This window comes from Ictidomys tridecemlineatus, chromosome 2 (assembly GCF_052094955.1).
Source record: "Ictidomys tridecemlineatus isolate mIctTri1 chromosome 2, mIctTri1.hap1, whole genome shotgun sequence".
Taxonomy (NCBI): domain Eukaryota; kingdom Metazoa; phylum Chordata; class Mammalia; order Rodentia; family Sciuridae; genus Ictidomys; species Ictidomys tridecemlineatus.
Genome location: NC_135478.1, coordinates 203905669 through 203929704, shown reverse-complemented (window position 1 = coordinate 203929704; position 24036 = coordinate 203905669). Strand labels below are relative to the sequence as shown.

At 36.8% G+C, this 24036-nt stretch overlaps 1 long non-coding RNA gene across 11 annotated transcripts in view; it reads right to left on the bottom strand.

Moving 5' to 3' along the window:
* LOC144375448 (uncharacterized) overlaps positions 1-18079 on the bottom strand; it is a 487430-nt gene extending 469351 nt beyond the window's left edge. For all 11 annotated transcript variants that reach the window (XR_013435316.1, XR_013435310.1, XR_013435312.1 and 8 more), the window contains exon 1: positions 17904-18079. This is a non-coding gene — a long non-coding RNA (uncharacterized LOC144375448). The remainder of the gene's footprint in view (positions 1-17903) is intronic.
* Between the last annotated feature and the right edge of the window lie 5957 nt (positions 18080-24036).

Sequence of the window (24036 nt, the reverse complement as noted above, 5' to 3'; positions counted from 1 at the left end):
GCTGGGTTTGATCCTCAGCACCACATAAAAATAAGGGTATTTAAAAATATAAAATTACAGAAACTCTTAAATAAATGATAAATCTGAGTTTTAAAACATGACCTCTACAAATTGCTAATCTCTTTAAGTAGCATTTATTGATTAACATACAGATTAAAAATCATAGGGTTCTCATAAGAACTGCAGTAGATAATATATGTAGATATTGTATTGAGTACCTGGAAAATGCTAAGTAAGCACTAAGCTATTAGTTATTGTTATTAGTAGTTAGGATCATTAGTTATATCAATGAAGAAAATGAGAAACTGAGTAAAACATTTACTAATTTCAGTAACTCTTCATGAAGATTGTTCTTATCAATTCTCATTTTACTCTACAGACTTCTTACAAAAAAATTGAGGTTTGGGGGTATCTATTTTTCATTTTACATACAAATATGGTTTTCTTTGCTATAACAAAAGCTTATATTTGGGATAGCAAAGATCAATATGGGCAAAGGGTTGTCTGCTCCTTCCCCCGTCAGCTTGTTCAGTAAGCACTACTCTATCAGGGAAGGAGGGTTTGTAAATCATACATGATGAGGTTAGAGACAACATACATGCTCTACCTTCACTCCTGGCCCCAGAACATGTTTTGGCCCTTGTGGATAGATATAGCAATAGATATAGATGAAAAGAGATAAATGAAGACTTAATTAAAAGGAATACAAGAAGAGATAGATACCACAAAATGCACTATTGTGAAAAAGGGGGAAAAAGAAAAAAATTGGAAATTATTAAAAATTTTTAAAATTGCAAAAATTAGTAAGTCTCGAAGACAGGCAAAAACAATCCAACACACATAAATAAAATTTTTATAAAAGAAAATCCAATCAGTGGAACTAATAAATCCTAAAAATAAATATGCAAAGAAATTTCTTAAAGAGAATTTAAAGGACATATTAAAGTCTTCCTGTGTTGAGATTTAATCTCCACTGTGAGGTATGAAGAATAGAAACCTTAATCTACCTGTGGTTTTGAGAGGTGGAGCCTTCAGGACGAGATATGGTCAGTTAGGTAGAGGTCCATAAATGAATTCCCGTGGCTTCTTATGAAGGAGAATGACCAAGCACACAAACGCACAGTTCCCGTCTCATGCACATGATGCCCTACACCTCCTTGTGACTGTCAGCAGGAAGGACATCACCAGATGTGGCCCCTTGACTTTAGACCACAGCCATTTGCCAAAACAAACCTTTCTCTATGGAATTTACCCACTCTGTGGTATTGTGCTTTTAGCAACAAAAAAACAGACTACAACAACACACATAAATATACAAACATAAATTTTAGATCAGAAAAACACATCCAAAATCATAAAACTAAACAGACATGTTCAACAGCAGAACAAAGGCAACAAAGAAAAGAACCAGTGAACTTAAAGATGGTACAAAGGAAATCATGCAATCCGAACAACAGGAAAAGAAAGGACTAACAAGGCGAGATTCAGGAAGCTGGGACTATGATAAAACACTGAACACTCAAAAGCAGAACTCAGAGAAGAGAAAGAGGATGAGGCTAAAATCAGACTCAAATAATGATTGAAAAATTCAAAAATTGGATAAAAGATATAAATCTAGATATTCAAAAAGCTAAGTCATCTAAAAATAGGAGACACTCAAATTGTGAAATTTGTTAAACTATTGATTAAATTTATTAAACCATTGATTAAGTTAAGGCTCTCCTAATTCAATCATTTCCCCTCTGAACATTCTTGTACTGGGGGACACCCCATATCTAAACCACAATAAACTGAGAGAAATGATACCATTTTGGTGGGAAAGAAACATTATAATGAGAGTGGATTTCTTATCAGAAATCAAGGGCACCAAAATGAATTGGTACACTTTTCAAATGTTTAAAGAATGGATTATCAACCCAGAATCCTATATCCAATGAAAATAGCTTTCAGGAATAAAGAAATCAAAACACTCTCAAATGAGGGGTGGAGGAACTTAAAGAACTTGTCACCAGCATATTTACCCTACAAGAATTGCTAAAGGAGTTTGAATTTGTAATTTTAAAACTCCCCCCAAAAAAGAAATATTCAAGCCCATATAGTTTCTTTCCAGAATTGTAACAAATGTCTAAAGATATAATGTCAATTTAATCCAGTCTCTTCAGAAAATAGAGGATATATTTCTCAATTAAATTTATGAAGCTAATACAATTCTGATACCAAATCTAAAGAGTGAAAAATACACACACACACACACACACACACACACACACACAGAGTTCACCAATATCCCTCAAGAATATAGATCCAATGGCCAGGCATGGTGATACACACCTATTTTCCCAGCAGCATGGGAGGCTAAGGCAGGAGGATCATGAATTCAATGCTAGCCTCAGCAACTTAGCAAGGACCTAAGAAACTTAGCAAGACCCTGTCTCAAAATTTAAAAATAAAAGAACTGGGGATGGTAGAATTAGGTAACTGTGATTGAGGATGCTAAAATTGAAAGTCTCACTTTTGGAATTCAGAACAAAATTTTGCCAGCATGTATTTTGGTACTCAAAACCATATTGGGGACTGGGCTGTAGCTCCGTGGTAGAATGTTTGCCTTGCATGCATGAGACATTTGGTTAGATCCTCAACACTAGACATATAGATGCAAAACACTTACCAAAATGTTAGCTCATAGGATTCAGCAATATATGGATAGACAGTGGTACATCCAAACTATGGAATACTGCTCAGCAATAAAAAGGAATGAACAATTGACACATGCAACAACCTGAGTTTACTTGCAGAGACCCATACTGAGTGGAAAAAAAGATGATATACAAGCATTACATAACTTTATACTTTCATCTATACAGTATTTTAAAATATAAAATGGAGAATGGATTATGATTGAGGATATTGGGAGGCTGAGTGTGTGTAGGGGCAGAAGATAGCTGGGTATGCTATACTTATTTAAAAGGGAAACTGAAGGATGCTTGTATTGATGGAAACATTGTATCAATGTAGTATCCTAGTTGTCTTATTTTATCATTTTTACTGTATGCTGCCATTGGAAGAAAGAAAAATAAAGGTTACACAAGAACTAATATCATTTCTTACACATGCATGCCAATCTACAATTATTTGAAAATATAATGATTAATTTTTAAAGTATGCATTATGCTACTTTCAAAAAGAGAGAGTAGGTAAATATATAAACATTTACCTATGCTTTCAAAAGCATATTATTAGCAGAAGAGTTAGAGGACAGAGAAAGGGGAAAGAATAAAACCTGTTTCTAAATGTTATGGTTTTCTTAAAGAATTGAGTTTTAAACCATGAAAATATTCTACATGATTTCAGAAAAGTTAATTTAAAAGAAACTATGCTCACCAAAAATGAAAAATATAATCCAACTAAAAATTGACCTATTTGTGATGCTAATGGCAAAACCCCAGATAGAGTTATTTCAAGCCACTTTAAAATACAGAATTTTGATTGAATACCCTAAAGACCAAATAAACAGAAACACACACATACTTGGGGTGGGGGGGATGTTAATGATATACATGGATTTTTTTTTTTTAATCAGAGGCAAAAGCTCCCATCTCAGGCCAACTTTTGATAGGCTCCTGGAAGCCCTCTTCTCAACTATGCTTCTGCTTTGGGCTTTGGTGTCAGTCCTGGTCAGCCTGTATTAGCCAGTTTTAGCAAAAATGCTCTTTAAGTCAGTTTAGTGAGAGTTCCCACCCTTAATATCATATTGCCCTCAATATCTGGCCAAATTCTTCAAACTCCTGCCTACCAGGTGAGATCTGATCACCCTCACCTGCCTTCAGCAAAAGACCTGTCATGTTGGCTAAACCAGAATCCTTCCCTGATGTCTTCTCTTAGGAATTTTCTACCCACTGGTCCCTACTCTGCTTCTTGACTATTTGTCCACATTATTCTAGAACTGAGACTACTTTTACTCTAAGATCTCTTTTCCCCTATTGCAATTGTTCTGAATAAAACCTGTTTTTACTACTTTAACCATTGTCTAATTCTGGTTTTCCTTTCATGTATGCAGTATTGTAGACCCATTACTGTGAAATCACTATAAAATACTAAATTAGAACACATACACAATGGTATTAATATAGCTATGAGCCATGATTTTCAGAATAAGATATTTATTGAAAAAAAACAACTAAAGAGAAACTCTGTAATCTTTCGTTTGAACTGGCTATAATGGTATAATCTCCATTTTTCTCTTTTAACAAAATGTGTGTTTCCTAGTTTTTTCTACTGACAGGCTTAGAAGCAATGCTATCCCACCCCTCACATCCAGATTATCAACTCTAAATACCATTTTGTGCTTACAGGAAATAGGGTTCTTTAGAGAAATAAAGGTCTCAGGCAAGAATTGAACAAGATGTGACCTTGCTTTCACCTAAAATCAAGGATTCTAGGTATTATTTCCGAACACATGTCAAAAGGACCCACAAACCTTGAATAGCTTCCACAGACCACAGCTGGAAAAAAATTGAGCATCATAAAGTATGCTGACTACTAATGCCTGAATCCTGTGAAATATATAAAATTTCATGCAGTCAAAATAATAGTCAAAAGAATGTACTGATAATCTTTAAACACTGCTAAGGCACTAAGCATCCTTCTGAAATTTTATGAAGGGAATAAATAATGAAATGTTTATCCTTTCTCTTATGAACTATATTCCAAGTTAACCAAATAATTTATGAGAAACCCTATTTATACAAAATATGGAAGAATTAGGAAATGGTAATTTTGCAATTCCCAATGACAGAATGGCTCAATGCAGTGATCAGGTATGGGCTATGAAACTTCAGGTTAAAGGATGATGAGTAAGTTTTTAAATCAATAAATGAATGAGGTTGAAACTACCTGAACTTCACTGATAAATCTTAACATCAAATTCAGACATTACATTATTGTTTATATGATGTAATTGAAAGTACACACTAAAATGTGTACTAATAAAGAGTATTAGAGAAAAAAATAATGATGTATTCTAATAAAAGGTTTAACCCAAATTTAATCAATCCTTTGGATATAATTTTACAGAAAATAGGGATACAGTGATGTAAATCAGCTAATTCAAACTGTGGAAAATGTTAAGGGACAATAACCTTGTCTCTTAAAAATAAATAAATAATATTAACAATAAGTTACATAAGGAATACTCTTTAAAATTAATAAGAGTTTTGATACACACAACTAATGGTAATACATGATGAGGACCCAAAATTCAAAGACACTTTGGAAACAATTGAGGTAAATCAAATGTGGAATGGGTAGTAGATGATATAAAGGAATTAGTATTAATTTGTTCATTGTGGTTATGCTTAAAATAATTATCTATTAGGAATGCAAACTAATTCATTACAAATGGAAAAATAAAGTGTCTTGGATTTGTTTAAAACACCTTATGAAAAACTGGGTGAGAATAATTAGTAAATGAAACAAGAATGACAGACTATTGATATCTGAAGCTAATATGATAGTTCATTATATGGATATCTCTACCTTTGTGGGTATTTAACATTTTCATGGTGTATGTTTTTAACAGATCACATAAATCTTTATATTCATTTATTCAACAAATTGAGGACTTACTATGTGCAGACAAAATAAGGAAAACAATCCTTTTCCCAAATAATCCCACAGTCTAGTAGTGGGAGGGGGGTGCAAAATGCAATAAAGTGTTCAATTACAATGTTACAGTGAGGGCACATAGAAAGGGAAAAGACCCACTCATGGGAATGGGTAAATATTTCACAGAGCAGGTGATATTAGGCCTGTCTTTAAGAATGCACAGTAGTTCACCCAGTTGACACAGAAGAAAAACCATCATGAGTGACATTGATAATAAATCATATTTATGTAGCACTTACCATACTTTAAGCACAGTTCTAGATACTTCATGTATTTAAATCATTACACCCTAAAAATAAACCTCTGAGACATGAATTATTCTTACTACATCTCCATTTTACAGATGAATCAACTGAGTGATAGAAAGGTTAATATGAGTGTGTGTGTGTATTTATTTATTTATTTATATTGCTAGTCACCAAACCAAATCAACTAGACAAACCTCCTCCTTAGTAGATGGAGTCGTGTGTACAGAGGCAAAGAGGTATAACATAAGTAGTATGTTAGGAAACTAAAAATGTTGCTATGATACCTAGCGTACAGTAGAAAATCAGGAGTGTGTGACAGGAAATGAGAGAAGACAGATGGGTTTTCAGAGGGTGAACTATGAAGGTCTTCACATACCAAGTAAAATTTAATACCATTTCAGGTATAAGCAAGTACAAAACAACAAACAGTTCTGAATAATGGAGTGATGGACATTGATTAATTTAGTACAAAAATAACCCAGGCAGTGATCAGCAGAATAGACAGGAGGGAATCAATGTAGGAGGAAGAGAATTGATTTAAGTAGCAACTGTGTTGGTCTAAGAAAGACTGAAGGTCAGAGCTACGGCCCTATTGAAAGATATGGATAGAAGATAGGAGATTCGAGAAGAATAAGCTCCAGAAATTGGAGAATTGTCATTAATGGGATTGGAAATGTAGGAGAGGAAGTGTTCAGTGATGAAGAGAATTAGTTCACATTTGTGAGCCTATGGACACTCTAATGACTCTAAACCACAGAAGGATAGATAAACTAGTGGTAGTTAAAGCCATAGAACTATGTGGGATTTACTTAAAGAAAAAAAAACTCCTTTGTGGAATAATAAACATTTATTTTTAAAATCAGTGTTTTCCAAACTTCATTTGTGCAAGTACCATCTTGAGGACTTTCATCAATTTAGTAAGCCACCTATACTATTGTGATCTAATTGTTTACTTTCAACTCACATGCCATTCACTTAAACTTACTTTAAAATAAACCTTTATATGACCACTGCAAAAATAAAACCAGTATTTCCTGACACAATAAATTACAACTGATTATAAGCATAAATACAATATTAAATGCTTACATTGCAACCTGATGCAGTTATCTGAGGTTTCAGTGCCTACTTTAGCTCCTGACAGCTGTCCTTTCTTTGACAGAAAAAAAGGTTTTTTTAGAAAGACTTACCACAATCCAAAATAAGAGAAACTTGCAACTCTATAAAATAATAAGAATTTAAAGTAGGTTAGGACATACACTTGGATTTTCACTATGTGGTTATATATTACTTAATGTCTTTTCTGTGAGCTACCTTTAGAATGTGACCCATAATATGGAAAAATTATGCTTAACAGGAAAGACAAAAGAACTGAGCCCAATATATGTTCTGGGGTGGATTAAGGTAAAGGAAGATAACTGAATCAGTGAACAAAATTAACAGTCAAATTATTTAGAATAGTATCAAATGGTGGCTAAAAGGTTAGCTCTGGGATTTACAGAGGCATGTTTAGGATGGTCTTCAAGCATCCACATAATAATCAAAGAAAGTAAAGAACCACTTGCTCTTGAGTTACAGCTAAAGCAGTTGAGTGAAGCTTAAAAATTTCATAGTTGCTGCCCATCAGATGACTAATTTGAACATAGTTCTTTTAGTTCTTTCTTCCTCTCTTCTCTGCCCTGTCTCTCACCTACCATTCTCTTGCTATGCCTGCTCCTCTAGTAATGAAGCCACCATGAACATATGATGTCCAATTCCTTACCTTCACATTACCACTTCTCATGGACTATATCCTCCCAATCAGCAGAACATCTTTTGCAACAGAAGTTTCATGCACAGAACAGGTCCCATTTATAGCAAGTCAGAAGCTAGGCAATCAACATATCATGTAGCAATGGGAAGAAAATTCATATGGGAGATGATGTAAAAATACAGGGGTTTTAACTTACTCCGACTCCACACTGCTCTGCCTACAAAGTATGAGCCTTAGATCATTATACAGACCTTGTAATGCATATGTCCTTGCATTAAGAAAATGTTAACAATGTTTTCCATTCTAAAAGATGATTGATTGTCTTCCATTCCATGAGCTCTACACACCTAACTCATTTTAATATAGGGCCAAAATGATTTTAATTCATAATCTGTTAGCATCAAGTAACACACTGGGGAAAAATCATTGGTTTAGCAAGTCGAAGGACTTCATTTGCATTTTTATTTTTTCCTCACTAATCTCTGATAAAATATTTTTCTACTATAAAACATTATCAAATCCTTTAGACCTTATGTGTCACTTGCATTAAATATCTTAAATATACAAAATTTCATTTCAAATCTACTCACATAACTAGTTTAGGATTAGACTTGTGTAGAATATGAAGAGAGTTATAATTTCTTAGACTCAACAGTTTTCATCCTAAATAGACTTTATATTTTTAAGACCCACTTCAACTGTAAACATCCTAAAGTTAATGATATAAAATAGATGACAGACAGATGTGAGTAAAGTGACTAGAATTCTGCAAGACATTATATCTTCCAAACGTCCAAACTTCAATTTAAAAAACATACAAAAATGTAGGCAACTATTTTCATAAAGACTTGAGTGTTGTGCATAATCAACAGGGAATAAGTTTTTTCAACCAAACCAAAATAAAGAACCAGATAGAGAGCAATAAAACTGCAAAATGAAATGTTCATTCCAATTGAAAGCAAAATTTCCACAAAGTTGTAGAGCTTTTGTAATCCAAAGTAAGTTAAAGCCAACAATCACAAAAATAGTATATTTCTAAGCAATAAAAAAGTATTAAAAGAATATGGGTAACACCACTTTCCTGAACAGTTACAGGAAAGAGAGAAGCAGGAAAGGTGAAAGGGCAGAAAGGGAGGAAGAGAGGAAGTCAGGAAGGAAGGAAGGAAGGAAGGAAGGAAGGAAGCCAGGAAGGAAGGAAGTCAGGAAGGAAGGAAGTCAGGAAGAAAGGGAGCCAGTCAGGCTGCAATCTGTGACTTTATCATTTGGCTATGTATATATTCCTTCCTCACCACTGCCCTTGCCTGCTAGTGAACTCTTAATTACGCTACAAAACAAGCATCAGTAAACTGTGGATCACAGGTAAAAATCAGCTTGTTGTCTATTTTTGTAAATAACATTAAATTGGAAAATATCCACAGTCACATTTACACAACAAAATAAATGCAAGAGAGTATAAGGTCTGAAAAGCCTAATATAACTAACTGCCCTTTGGAAAAAAAAAAAAAAACTTCAACAACCCTGCTTTCAACAATCCTGCTCTAAAACGTTATCCAAATGGAATCTCATCCCTATGAAATTTTTTCTGACTCTCATAAGAATCATAGCCCTGTATTTTTTCACCAATGGAATATAATATTGATTATTCATTGGACTACTATAGTCCATTATAGCTTTGGCAATGAAGGTATGGTTCTTCTCCCTAGACTGAGATCCTCAGATCAGAGATCCTGTCATCTTAATGGCACCTACATCTGATTCAATACCTGGCATGAATAAAATGTTCATGTTGTATGACTACCATATAAACTTTTTCTTGCTAGAAAAAAAAATATTCTACCTTCAGCATTTAAAGAAATGTATTACCGAGTTCCGAAAATGTTCCTAGGTTGGTACTGAAAGATATTAGTAGACAACATTATATTCATTGCTGTTTTTTTTTTCCTCTCCCTGTAACTACCTAAATCTGGGTCAATAAGCAGATTCAGAAGAGAATTTATGTACAGGAAATTTACCTGTGTCCTTGGGAGATAACATCTGTGATAGACTATAGGCAGTAAATTGGGCAAAAAGAGAAGTTGAATTGCAAAACAATCACCAGAGGCCTCAGTCAATCCTGAACTCTGGAGTTAGCACGTCCCTTCAGAGTTGTCAAGCATTAAGGCAAAGGAGTGTGTTTTGTATCCTGCCCAGACCACGCATGGAAATGAGCACATCAGGAAGGTTTGAACTGGAGAGAAGCAGCTACCTTCTGCTGAGGCCAACTCTTACTGAAGATGGACCCAGCACTAAGCCCTGGGCAGCCAACAACTGAGCAAATGACCATATTGCTCCTGAAGAGGATCCGGGTAGTGCCTCGCAACACCACTACAGCAGCCCAAATCATAAAGGTCAGACACTCAAAAGCTCAAACCTCAAGTGTATGACAATAATGTACAAACTTGAGACCAGCAATAACCTTTCCAATATAAGCTAAGTACACACAAAAGCACTGACAGAGTCCAAGTCTATGTAATCAGGTTTGCAGCTTCTGTGGCTGTCAATCTGCCACAATTTGTCACTTCAATCTCTTAAAATAAAATTACTGCAGATAGGGAAAAGTAACCTCCTACAGAACTATGGGAAACCACGATTGGTAATAGCACTTTTTTTTGTTTTCTAAAAAAATATTAGGGCTGGGTCATAGCTCAGTGGTTAAGCACTTGCCGAGCATGTGTGAAGGACTGGGTTTGATTATCAGCACCACATATAAACAAATAAAGTTCCATCGACAACAAAATATTTTTAAAAAATTATTAATGCATATCAATTGTTCAAAACAATGGGATTCATTCTGATAATTTTTTTACATGCATATAACATACTGTGATACTTTGATAGTACCCATCTTGCCTATTCCCTTCTCCCCCTACCTTTCCTAGATCTCCTTCCTTTCCTCTAATAGTCTTCCTTCTATTATTTCCCCCAGATCCCACACATGAGAGAAAAGGTGCAATATTTTTCTTTCTGAGTCTGGCTTATTTCACTTAACGTGACGATCTCCAGTTCCATCCATTTTCCAGCAAATGGCATGACTTCATTCTTCTTTACGACTGAATAATATAATATTGGGTGTATGTATCTCATTTGCTTTATCCATTTATCATCTACTGATGGGCATCCAGGCCAATTTCAAAACTTGGCTATTGTGAATACTACTATGATAAACATGGGTGTGCAGTTCTCTCTCTAGTATGGTGACCAGGAGTGGTGCAGCTGGACTGTATGGTAGTTCTATTTCTAGTGTTTTGAGAAACCTCTAAGTCTTTTAGGTCAAATTGTGAGATATCATAAAACAAGCACAGCCTAAAGCTGATTGGTCCACTTTGAATTAGGAAACCTACAGGAATGATTAAAAGGCATCTATTCAGAAAGCATTCCCAGACTCATCACCATCTGGTCAGATTTGATTATTATACAGTCAAGGAAACTCCTGCTGGAGACACCACAGGGAAAATTCTTCCAAGGCTGCCATTTAGCATTTGTAATGGCAGTGGGGAATAAGCGTGATGTATGATAGGCACTGTGTGCCAGGCACTGTCACATCATGATCCACTTTAGTTACACTCTTTTCATCAAGGCCCAAGAGATAAGGAGATGCATGGTGATATTTTAAAGCTCCTGGATGATAAAGGGAGTGGAAGACACATGCAAAAAAAAAAAAGATTGAAGCTTGAATGGTGAGAAGCATGCCTGTTTTATTTCATACTGATCAGCCTCCACTCTCCAACTAGGAATACCAATGTCATTTTTCAAACATCCAGATGCCGCCCTGCATGCAAGACTTTCCAACTAATTTTTCAAATTAAACACAACCCTGAAACTTGGCTGCTTTTTCAATCTGCTTTGAAAGAATGTCAGCAGTTTTGATATCCGCCACATTTTACTCACTGTAGGTTTGAGTCCCCCAACAGAACAAAGCCACAAATAAAAGCTAAAGAGAATTAGGAAGGAGAGAGACTGCTTTGCCAGGGTGTAACTTCTCAAACTCACAGGGAGGGAGAGAAGACCTGCTGGGGTGAGAATCCTGGTTGGAGAAAAGAAATATCAACAAGATTCACCAAGAAATCTCAAGTGCAACTCAGAAAAGCTTTTAAAGTCTGATATTCTATACCTGTAAGGAGTGGAAGACAATTACATTGACATTAATGAGCCTGAGCTTTAAAAGGAGAGTAACTAAAGGAGTCTTACTGGGCTTTTCCAAGCTTAGGAGATTTTAACTAAGACATTTTAAAAACTACAAACAAGATAACATGAAATAGGCTAATATGACAATTCTTAGGCATTCATTTGCAGTGATGGATAGAACTCAGATAATCTCCCTACTGAAAATTCTTCAATGGAGTCTAAAGACCAGGGGATAGGGAAGAATTCAGCACTTCTTGTTGTAGCTTCCTTCCAAAACTTGGCAGGTGATTGAAGGATTCCTCAAAGGTACCTATGGTAGTCTGCCTGCAGTATAGCTGTCATCAGCAAACCTGGCTACATTCAGAGCCAGGTTTTTATCTGATGTACAACTAGTTTAAGAAATTTTTTCATCATGTCATCATATTAGGTTCTTAATCTGAAGACTAAGTTTATCTTGCATGAGACAGCCATGATTTGAACCAGTGGGTCTCAATCAGGGGTGATTTTGTCCTCATGAGACACTGCTGTCTAACACAACTAGTATAGGGATGGTGCTACGGCATCTAGTGGATAGGGAATGTTGCAGAACAACTTAAAAAGTACTCCCCCAAACAAAATGTCAATAGTGCCAAGTATGGGAAACTTTGATTTAGACCTCACTTAAGAATAGAGACACACTATTGAAGAAAATGCTGAAAAATAGCTGTTTGGGGCAACATGAGCATAGGAAGGGCAAAAGAATTTTTCTTCTTTTGAAATCTAAGTACATATTTATGTAAGGATCTTATTCTATCCATCAGAGTTCACATTATTCTGTAATACTGAAGAATGAGGAATTAAAGTGCCTACCTTTCTGCTTCCTCTGACTCCCTGCACAGGATATGAAATTCCAAGGACAGGAATAGTTGACCGTTTTGTAGGAAACCTGAACCTCATGCCCAGCTAAGTTACTATTTAACATTAGCCACTTTGTTTTGTTGCACAATGGGCAAGGGTAAGTTTCTCCCTTCAAAAATGTGCCCATTTTTTGAAGAACTAGTGAAGAAAACACTATTCTCTAGTCCAAGATTTATATGATTAATAATGCATGGTATATATCCCCCTTTCTTATTTGGGAAGCTTCCTCATTATGTCTTCAACCACTTTAACCTTAACCTTTGTTTCTATGTATCTGTTAGACAAATGCTAACAGGTACATAGAAGCATAGATATTTCCCCCAGATATCATTCTACTGCTATGAATTTTTATTAGCCAAATTGTAACTCCTAAGTTTGCCAAAATTAGCTGTCTTTCCCAATGCTTTGCCTGTTCCACCACTCTGTCAGCCACATCAGGCATTCATATCTGTATTTAGTCAGTTGGGTTTTGTGGATTCTTACTTTGAAACATCTATTTTACTCTCCCTTCCATTCCATTTATAGCATCATACTCTACCCCAAGGTCTCTCAGGTTCCCCACTAATTGAGGTTTCCCTATACCACCCCAATCACATATTTTATATACTTCTTATTTTTATTACACCTCACTCATTTAAATTTACTTGTGTTCTATTTATTTAAGGTTTAAGGAGGTGTATCAAGGTAGAACATTGAATAGGTTCCCAGAATTCACATCCATTCAGAACATTAGAATTTGATCTATTCAGAAACAGCATCTTTTCAGATGTAATTAAATTGATGTTGTACTTAGGTGGGACTTAACACCCATTAATGTTGTTCTAAATGCATCAGTGGAGACAGACCTGGAGAAGGCAGTATGAATATGGGGGCAGAGGTAGTACTCATGCTACAAGTTGGGGTATATAAGGATTGAGAGGAGCCACCAGAGTCTAGGAGAGAGGCAAGAATTAGCTCTCCTTGGGGCCTCCAGAAGGAACCAACTGCACAAACATTTTGATTTTGAACTTCTTGCCATCTAAACTGTAAGATAAATAAGTTTCTGGTTTTGTAATGCAACCCAGCTTCTGGTAATTTGTTAGAACAGCTCTTCAAACTATTACAAATAGCTGTGAGAACTACCTGCAGTTAATTTTTATTTTAATTTGAGATAAGGTCTCACTTAGTTGCTAAGGCTGGCCTCTAGCCTTAGCCTCCAGGATAGCTAAAATTACAAGCATGTACCACAACTGGCTGTAACTGTCTAAAGACTCTAGCTACTGCACTGGTACCCATAGTGGGACTCAGCCATGCTTCATACAGGCTGCTCTGCTGCCAGTGACTAACTACAACAGATGCACAGACACCTTTGACAACCAACTTTAACTCAAAGTCTCTTCCACAGTCTCCCCACACTGTCCCTAGACTGAGCTGTGTGAGACACTAACAACCAAGTTTCCTGCCCTCTCTTCTCTTGAAATCAGTTTTGCACCATGGTCTGATGGCCTCTAACTTACCCAATTTCTCTTACAAGTGACTCCCTAATAAAATCCATACACATTTAATTGTGTCTGATGTCTACCTCTTAAGAGTAAACCAGAGTAGAATTACAAAATATAATTTTTATTTTAAAATAAAAAAAAATACAGCCAGCTATCCTGGAGACTAAGGCTAGAGGCCAGCCTTAGCAACTAAGTGAAACCCTCCCTCAAATTAAAATAAAAAGGGTTGGGGATATGTAGCTCAGTGGTAGAACACTCTTGGGTTCAACTCCCCTGCCAAAAAAAAGTATATTTTTACCTCATTTAAGGGAAGTAGATTAGAGTTTGGCAAGATTACAAGTAGAAAAATCAAAAAGGAAGGTAATGTGGTGGCTAATTAAGCTTGTGGCTTAACCTACACTAGTGGCATCAGAACATAGTGGTCAGTTTTGAGATATATACCCTAGCATTGAAACTTAGGGAGAGCCAGGCATGGTAGCACATGCCTATAATTCCAGCAGCTCCAGAGCCTGAGGCAGGAGGATTGCAAGTTCAAAGCCAGCCTCAGCAACTTAGCAAGACCCTGTCTCTAAATTAATAAAAAAAAAAGTGTTAGGAATATGACTCTGTAATTAAGTGCCCCTGGGTTCAATTACTGGGACCGTAAATAAATCTTAGGGAACTTGGTTAGAGATTTATGTGACAGTTTGGGAAAGTTAATATTAAGGCATATTTCTTCATTTATAACAAGAGCAAATGTAAGAGTTAAAAGACTTCAAGAATAGTAAATCTAAAACCAAAAGATTAATAGTTCAGTTTCAGTTATGTTACAATCAAATTATTTGGTGTTTCTAAACAAACACATCAGGTGGGGAATTTAAGTCATGAACCTTAAGAGAGAGGACTGGACTTATATTATATGAATTTGGGAGTCACCAGAATATAGTATGTAAAACCAAGAAAGTAAATGGAAACCATGTAGGAATGAACATAGTATGAATAGCAAAGGGGCAGCCATGAAGCCTTCCAAAAATTAAAGGTCAAGAACAAAGGAGAAGTTGACAATTGGGACTGAGAAGTGGCTAGGGAAGTACAGGAAAAGTGTACTCGTGGGGTCCCTAAAGGTAAGAGCAGGAGGTGTTTCGAGGATTAATGGAAGCCCAACAGTGAAATGCTGCTGCATGTACAAGGCAGGTAATTTAAAACTCCCACTGGTGTGGAGACAGGGAATCGTGGGTGGCCTGAGATTTTGTGATGTAGTAAGAATGGAAGGAAGATGGAGGCATCAAAGGAGAATGGGACTTCAGCTGACTCTGGACTGGGACACCTTTCTGTACCTAACCATGCATCACTGATAGGAGAAGTATGATTTTTGAAATAAAAAGTTATAGTCAAGGAGATTTCCATTTAGTTTGGTATTCTGAATTTATAATCATAAAAAAAGGAAAATAAGACAAACTTTTGTGTAGGCCAGAAGGCCAACAGAAACACAACCATAAGAGTGGCTAACAATACATTTACTGGCTTACGAATCAAAAGAAACCAATGCAGGGAACAGGTACCAACTCCCTGTGTTTTGTCAAGAGCCAATTTTGATCTGCTTGCATTGAAGGTCACCTGCTAGATGAAGGCAAGGTATTTACAGGAATGAATGTAGCCACTTTTAAAATATTGAACTACTTCCATATTCTCTGGTAAATAGCCTCTATGTATGACCCCCATAAAATATTGTTTTAGCATCAGATTGTATAAGAGTAAATGTAATGTACAAGTGCTTGTATCATGATTATATAACTCTGAATATATCTCCTGTTTTACTATATACTTTAGTCCTTCCTGGTAAAATCCAACTCCCCATTTTCCTTCCAATACCACTGTTATAGCCTCTTTGACTCATCATATTTGGGTTACTAGAGATCTTGGCCCATAATCTCAGTCTCTACTGCCACTTCATTTCAATCCTGATAACACTTATTAAAAAAAAGACATCAATGGGGATTCTAGATGTAAGAACTAAAGACTCTCAGTATATTTTATCTTAAAAGAGCACTATTCAAGTTTAAAGTCAATGAAATCCTTAGAAGGTTACTATGATATTCAAATTGCAAATGCTCAATATAATCAAGCTACTTATTCCTTATGGGGAAAAGACCAGAAACAAAATGTAAAATAAAGTTTACCTGGGACATTAATTGGCATTTATTACTGAGTAATTTTAAAAATGGCTCTTAAGGAAAAAAATGTGTATTTTTAGTCAGCGTAAGATCTATAAGCATATGCCTCCAAGTCAAAATTAATACTGAAGTCATGTGATCAGAGACTAGAATGGAATGATTCTGGATCTGTTTCCCCAAAATAACATCAGAGCAAATTATATCACTGTGAACTCTATTTTGACTTTCAGTCACCAACTATCCTTGGGCAATTTGGGGATCTGTAAAAAGATACTGGTTACCCCAACTCACAAAAAGAGCCCTGGATATTTTTGTTTGCAGTAATAAAGTATTTATAGATACACTACATATTGCAAAAATTCTCCAGTCACCTGAAGAAAGGGCATGCATACCAAAGAGGAGGAAAATAAAATAGAACACATTTTTATATAAGTAACTGTATTTTAATAGCAATACCAAGGGTCATGTAACTTTCTGGCCAAGGTTTAAGATGTCAGTGGGGGGCCATCTACTCCTGGAAGAAGGATAAATCTTCAGAATATTCAAAAGGTACATGTCCTGTTTTCAGTATATGTAATAAGGGAGAAGCTTGTTTTTCCCTGGCACCCGTAGGGGCAGTTGAACTGCCAGCAAGTCAGTGTAATGTGTGGCCTGACCCCACAAATGCCTTGCACTCTGTACCCTGGGCAGGAATTTGCCATGGTGTAAATTTATTTACAGTGGAAAGTTAGTGCATATCCTTACTAGGAAAAAAAAAAGTAAGGAAAATGAAATCCTGAAACAAACATGATAGAACACAGTGGCTAGATTAAGGCATATTGTAGGTATGCACGGTTATACTGATTAGAAAACATACAACTGTACTCCTGCCAATTCCAAATGAAACAGATTCTAATTACTCCATTTTCTCTTCCTTATTTATCACTTTAAACTCAAAGGACATGAATAGCAATGTTTAAAGGTAAGTGCTGAAAATAGGCCAGGGCTTAAGACTTCATCATTTTAACAAATCTCACTGAGTGATTACAAACACCCAAGAAATGCATAATTGGATGATTAGTTTGTATTGCCTCTATCTTCTAAAGGTTTCCAAGAATATTAAAAAAAAAAAAAAACTTTAAAAGATCAAGAATGAAGCAACTGTAACTCCTCAGTGAGACCCTAGTGTAAAATAGCACTTGAGTGATGCTGATGCCCCCGCCCTGGTTTATGGCAGGAGGGAAGGGAGCTCATCTTCTGCCTTAAGCAGTGAATCGGTGGTCAGAATGCTTTCCAAGCAAATGAAGTCCCTGATCATCTCAAGCCAGGTGATAAAATCATTCCTTTTCCTCTCGCAGTACCAGAATAGGTTCCCTACTGCAACTATGCCCGAGTCTGGATGGAGGAAGCGGGCTTAGCCTTCTCCTCACAGCCTCAAGCAGTGCACCCCTGAGAGCAGAGGTGCCAGTAGATGAACGCCCTCTGAGAGCACAGGGCAGGGAGGTGTTTCACGAGACCCGACCAGAACAACTACAGAGGAGGAAAGGTTTATTTAGGGGCTCACAGTTTTAGAGGTCTCAATCCATAGACAGCAGGCTCCATTCCTCGGGGCTCAAGGTGAGGCAGGACATCATGGCGGAAGAGTGTGGCTTTTTGGCAGAGGGAAGCAGCCTACATCATGATCCGGAGGCAGAGATAGAGAGAGAGACTCCACTTTCCAGATACAGACTATACACCCTCATGGCCACGCCCCCAATTAACCACTGCCTCAGCCACATCCCATCTGCCTCCAATTACTGCTCGGTTAATCCCATCTGGGGATTAGTTCACTGATTGATTTAAGACTCTCACAACCCAATCCTTTCTCCTCTGAACCTTCTTGCATTGTTTCACATGTGAGCTTTTGGAGGATACCTCACATACAAACCATAACAGCAACCAAAGCTGGAAGAGAGAAAAGAGCAAATGAGCATCTTTCCTTCACGCAGTGCTCTTAGGAGGAGGGGGAAAGGGTCTTTCAGAATTCTTCCCAGCAGCTTTCCCATTACTTCCCATTTGTTGAAATTAAACCACATGCTCCAACAAAAACCTACCAATGGCTAAGGGAATGGGATTTTCACGTTGAATCATGCAATCTAGCCTCACCCCTTGGGCCTGGATAATTGAGCCCCAAATAAAACCAGATTTTTATTAGCAAAGAAGAAAAGAGAACTTTTGTAGACACCAGAAAATGTCCACCACAACTATGCTTTTTATACTGGAGGTCGAAACATTTGGTTCCATCGGACATTTCAAAAAAAGTAATTTCTCTTTTTTCCCAAAGTAGTGCAGAGCTTCAACTTTATAAATGTGAGCAGCAGTTCCCTGGATGACCTCAATGCTGGCACAATAAAGAACAAGGAGATAGGTTCTGGTGTGCTTTTCAAGCTGTTTAGATCTGCAGTCATGAGACTCAGTAGATTACTGTCAGCACTGTGAACTTCCCCAAAAGCAAATAAACCTTTACTCAGTCTCTAGAAAGGAGTTACAGTGGAAAGCACAGCTAAATAGAGCAAATGCATATTACCGCCTTCCACTTCTGAGCAGTTTCCAGCTCTAAGCACAATTCATTGCAATAATCTGATCAAAAAGAACCAAAGGTGAGGCTAACTGCAGCAGAGGATTGCTGTACCGGCAGGTTAAACACTGATTGTTCCCCCAAATGGAATGCCCATTTTAGATTATATCAAAGAACTAATAAACATCATCTCCTTGAACTTAAAACCAATGGAGAAATAACTCAGCCTGAGATTCAAACAATTTACCCTTTGTTACTTTCTTTCTTATTTCAACTTGACTTGAAAGCTCTGCTAGAAAATCATATTATGAGAATGCAGGGATATTTCCAGTAGGTCCTACAGCTGTAAATCTGAAATTCCAAGCACAGTTCGTCTCATTGTGAGCTGTTACATTCTCAGATGTTGACCCAGCACCAGCCATTGGGTGCCTGAGATAAGAGACAAATGAAACACTTCTTCACAGCCTGGGGGAACAGAGATCTAAATAATTGCAAGGTAATGTGCAAGAAGAATCTGGAAAAAGGAGCTATACCTACAGTGGTGAGGTAAAGCTGTGCCCCTGCTCCAGAGTGGTTTCAGATCCAGCCTGGGCCACTTACTAGCTGTGTGCAGAGGATGTATTGCTCTCTCTCTCTCTAAAACAGAAAACCATGATGTTACCACTAGGGCTCCATTAAGAATTGAATGAAATGGGAACCGTAAAGTACCTGGCACAATACTCCACACCAAGGAGAAGCTATGAAAATGTCCTTCCCACTCCCTTCTTGTGCCTCTCCAGTCCTCAAAGAGAGATCAGGTCAAGGTCGTCCTGGAGGGCAGTTAGCTCGGGGCACACTATGGAGTGGGCTCAACTACCAGAAATCAGTGCTTAAAACTTGCTCCAGCAAATTCCAAATGAGGTCAGAAGGAAGAGATGGGAGATAGGCACAGCCTGTTTTCATATTTTTACAATTATTAGTATGATTTATTGTTAAAACCTTTACTGAGGAATCATTGATAGACAAAAACATGAACTGTGCCTATTTAACATGTATAATTTGATGAGTTTGAACTTATGTAGACACCCATGACCATTAAGGTAACAGACTTATCTATTACCTTCCAAAGTGTCCTTGCGTCCTCTATTTGTTTTCTCTTCTGGGGTACCTGTTTGTTTTTACTTACTTGATGTGTTTATATTACCTATTTTGAGATCTATCCTCTTAAAAAAATTTTAAAGTATACACAAAACCATATTGTTAACTATAATCACCATGTTGTACAACAGATCTCTAGAACTTAGTCACCAAAGATAATTGAAACTTTACACCCATTAAACAACTTCCCTTACCCCAGGCAACCATGAGTACACTGTCTACTTCTAAGAGTTCAGTTATTTTAGATAGCACATATAAATTGAATGGTACCATATTCACCCTCCTAAAACTGGTTCCTGTCACTTAGCCTAATGTTCTTCAGACCCAGCCACGTTGTCACAAATATCAGAATCTCCTTTTTAAGGCTGTTATATTGTGTATATATGCCGCTTTATTCATCCACTGCTAGACAACTTAGGTTGCTCCCATAGCCTGGCTATTTTGAATCATGCTGCAATCAGCACAGAAGTATAGACATATTTTTAAGAGCCCAATTTCAATCTTTTGGATAAAAACTCAAAAGAAGGATCATTGGGTCATATGGCAGTTCCATTTTAAATACTTTACAGAATTGCTGTTCTCTTTTCCACAGATTGGGTGCCACTTTACATTCCCATAAACAATGTACAAGTTTTCAATTTTTCTACATTCTCACCAACACATCTTTTTTTAAATTTTTTTTTATGATTATACTAAGCTTCCTAATAGGTGTAAGGTGAATCTCATAGTTTTGATTTGCATTTCCCTGATGATTAAGATTCTAAGCAATATTTTCAAATACCCATTAGCCATTTGTATCCCCTTTAGAGAAATTGCTGTTCAAATTCTTTGCCTGTTTTTAAATTAGGTTGCTTGGAGTTTTTGCTATTGCTCTTAAGAGTATGTTTCAGAAGTAACCCATTTTCAGATACTTGGCTGTCAGACCTTTTCTCCCATTCTAGGTTGTCTTTTCACTCTGGTGATTGTTTCCTTTGCTCTGCAGAACCTTTGTAGTTCGATGCTTTTCTGCTTGTCTATCTTTGCTCTTGTTCCTGTGCTTTTGATGTCTTACCCAACAGATCATTACCCAAACCCAAAAATGGGAACTGTAAAATGCCTGGCACACTACTCCACACCAAGGAGAAGCTATGAAAGTGTCCTTCCCATTCCCTTCTTGGACCTCTCCAGACCCCAAGGGAAGTTTTCCCCTTTTTTTTATTCTAGTTTTAGGTTTCAACGGGATTTACATTTAAGTCTTAGTCCATTCTGGGGTCCTATTTCATGGTTTCAATTTGGTGCGTGCTTTTCAGTAGAGGAGGATGTGTGCCAATGTCTCGGCTGGGCACAGAATCAAGAGCCACCACACACCTTGTAGGTTCAAACAGCAATCCTTTATTCCCGAACTCACACCGGCCTCTACACAAACAGGTTCTGGGGAAAATCCAGTTCTGCCAGCCCAATTCACCTACTCCACGAGGCTTTTTCCAAATCCCATTTGAATCTCACGAGAACTCAACGGGAACAAGCAGCAGGAACACCCTAATCCCAGCAGCAATAATCTTCAACCTCAAACTTCCCTAAAACCCCTATTGTCTTAAACCGGGAACGCCTTAAAGTCAAGGAGTGGGAAACTTCCTCAAACCTGATCAGCTCTAAACCCGGATCCGCCCTGCTCTTTGAGCAAGGTCACCTTACTAAAGCATACATGCAATGTCCCATTGAATGTCCTCTAAGCAGCATGGGGTACACTGGCAAGGAGATTTCGATGCGTCATTCCTACTTGGCAATGGCCCTCAGCAGATATGGATGACCAGTTTTCCTAACACCGTTTGTTCAAGACACTACGTTTTTCCCATTGTGTTTTCTTGGCACCCTGGTAAAAGACAGTTGACTCTATACACATGGGTTAATGTCGGCATTCTGTTCTCTGTTATTTATCTATGTCTCTTTTTGCCATTGCCCTACTGTGCTAATCACCATGCTTTTACAATTTGTCTTGAGAGCAGGTAGTGTAATGTCTCCATCTTTTGTTCATTCGTAAGGTCACTTTGGCTGTTTTGGGTCTTTTGTGAATCCATATGAATTTTAAGTACAGTCAGTTTCTTTTCCATTGTCACCAAATTCAACACATATCACCCAAACTTGAGTCCTATTTACTTTGTCACATTTCTCTAGTAAGCAGTTTAAAATCCACCTTTCTCTAGTTTTTCAAGTTGCATTTTTCTTGCAAAATACATGCGGCCTGGCCTTTGTCCTCAACATGGGTTTGAAATCATTCTCAGTTTGTTAGAACTTTTTGTTTTGTTTTGTTTTGACCTACTACATGGCAATCAATTTTACATAAAATAAAATGCACTCATTTGAAGCACATGGAGCTATGAGATTTCACAAGGGTATTAGTATAACTACCATAACCATTTAGCTATAGAGCATTTCCATCAACCAAAATGACTCCCTAATGTCCCTTTACTCTCAATTCTCATCCTCATCCTCACCCCAAGTAACCATTAATTTGATGTTTATAGATTAATTTTATACCTTCTAGAAGATCAAGTAAATTGAATCATTATGTAAGTTTGTATATTTCATGCCTGACATCTCATTTAGCATGATATTGAAAATCATTTGTGTTATCTGCTATCAATAATTCATGTCTTCCCGTTGATGAGTAGTTTTCCATCATGTGGGTACACTACAGTTTGTTTATCAAATTGCCTGAAGAGGGATGTTTGGTTTCTTTTCATTCATGAGAGCCTATGAATAAAATTGTCCTGATCATTCTTCTATAAAGTCATTATGTATACATACATTTTCATTCCCATTATGAGTGGAGTTTCTGGACTATATGATGAATGCATATTTAACTTTTAGACAACTGCTTATATGGCCCTCCAAAGATGTTGTAATACTGTACATTCCCACTAATAATGTATAAAAGTTGTAACTGCTTCACATCTTAACAAGAACTCTTTTGTTCTTATTTTAGTTGATGACTCATTATAGTTTTAATTTATATTACCATGACAAAGATAGTAAGCATCTTTTTATGTACACATTGACCACTCTTATTTTCTCTTGTGAATTATCTGATTAAACTCTGCTCCTTATATAGGGTCATTTGTCCTCAAAATATGGAGTGTAAGAGATCTTTGTATTTTCTTGATAGACATCTTTTGTCAATATATGCATTATCCATGCTTTCTCCCTGTTTATGGTTTGCCTTTTAATATCATTAATAGCACATACTGCCAAAGTAAATATTGCACTAAACAAAGTTTAAGAAGGTAAGTAAGACCTTGTTCAAGGATCCTGCAATAGGATGAAAGACCAAAATAAAGTCTCAACCCAACTCTGCTGAAACAATGGGAGAGAGAGATTTTAAGAACCAATGTGAAAAAAAAAAAAAAAAACAGGCCATGTTTACTAATTGGTCTGACCCAAAGGAAGAGTAACCGACCCATGCCTTCATGACAAGAGGTGCCTTTACAACATGAAGCAAGCTGGCCCACCAAAGCTAGGCTCCTACTCTGCTGCACAGAATGGCAGAAGAGGCATTGTCTTCTCTAATGATTACATGTCAAAGGGATTGTCCTCAGGTCCATAAAACCATGTTCTGGGTTTTAAAACTGGCCATAGCCTTTTGAAAAGATTATATCTCAAAGGGACAGAGAGGATTTTTAAGGACAAGTTTTCTAAAGTCAGTGCTCCAAGAACTGGTGGGGAGACCTCTGCATTTAGACCATGAAGATTCTATTAAGTCCAGAGTAAAAGGCAGCGCAGAAGTCTAGCAGACTGAAGAAGCTTGTCTAAAGTTTATTCAAAAAGAAGGAAACATTAAGGCCACCTTGATCTATAGTAAAAGGCATATTTTTTTAAAATTTTGATGAAGTCTAAATTTTTGATAATAATTCTTCATAGTTAATGTTTTCTATATCCCACCAAAAAACAAAAGATATTGTACATCTTAAGTTCACAAAGATTATCCTTTATGTTTTCTCTAGGAGTATTTTTTAAAGTAATGGAG